Genomic DNA, 1,080 nt, shown 5'->3' on the forward strand with positions numbered 1-1,080 from the left:
CTGAGTGTGCATCTGTTTGCAAAATTAAACCTCTATATCTCTTTATACGCTAATCCAGATAGTAGTTAAAATGTATTCATATGGGCCACTTTATTGGGTACACCTTGCTAGAATCAGCTGGGAGCCCTTTTTGCTTTCAGGTGGCTGCATATCCATGATGGGAATCTCCGGTTACACCATTGTTTGACGATATGATCTTTGTATTAAGGTGCACAACGGCTTCCAAGAAGATGTCCCGCACACCTTTACACTACCAGCCTGAACCGTAGAATCAGGATGGCTCGATGCTTTTGTGGTGTTTACTCCAAATTACGTCATTACCATCTATGTTGCAGCAGAAATCAAGACTCACTAGGCAACGTCTCCCAATCTTCTGTTGTCCAGTGTTGGACTGTATACTCACTTTTTTTGTTTTTAGCTGACTGTGTGGTCTTCTGCTTCTGTGCTTCTGCATATCTTGGTCATAACGAGTGGTTATTTGAGTTGCTATCAACTCAAAGCAATCTGGCTATGACCTCTGGCCTCTTCATCCAGAAAGCTGCCGCTCACTCGACCATTCTCTGTAAACTCTATAGAGATGGTTGTGTGGAGAAAAATCCCAGTAAATTGCCAGTTTTTTTTAAAGAAACTGTTAAATTGACCTGTCTAGACCAGCCTGTTTACACACAGGGTGGTTCCCGGTGTCAGGTTCACTTAAATCACTTTTCTTCTCTATTCTGATGTTCGGCTTGAACTTCAGCAGGTCATCTTGATCATGCTTGCATTCCTAATTGCACCAAACCGCTGCCATTAGATATTTGCATTACAGAGTAGGTGTACCTAACAAAATCGCCGTTGAGCGTAAATTAATGTCCTTTCTGAGGGTAATTTTCACCATTTTTTTAAAACAAATTTATTTGTAGTACTTATCATTATAAAGCTTGAGAACATACAATGGTAAAAACATTTCTCATCTTTATTTTCAGATAGGTCAGATATCTACAAAAACATATCAGTTATACCTCCATGGTCCTGACTACAGCCTTCCATAAGGACACCAACACTCCCAGACTCACTGAGGATGGTTTTTATTAACGGATT

This window comes from Astatotilapia calliptera, chromosome 11 (genome assembly GCF_900246225.1).
Source record: "Astatotilapia calliptera chromosome 11, fAstCal1.2, whole genome shotgun sequence".
NCBI lineage: Eukaryota > Metazoa > Chordata > Actinopteri > Cichliformes > Cichlidae > Astatotilapia > Astatotilapia calliptera.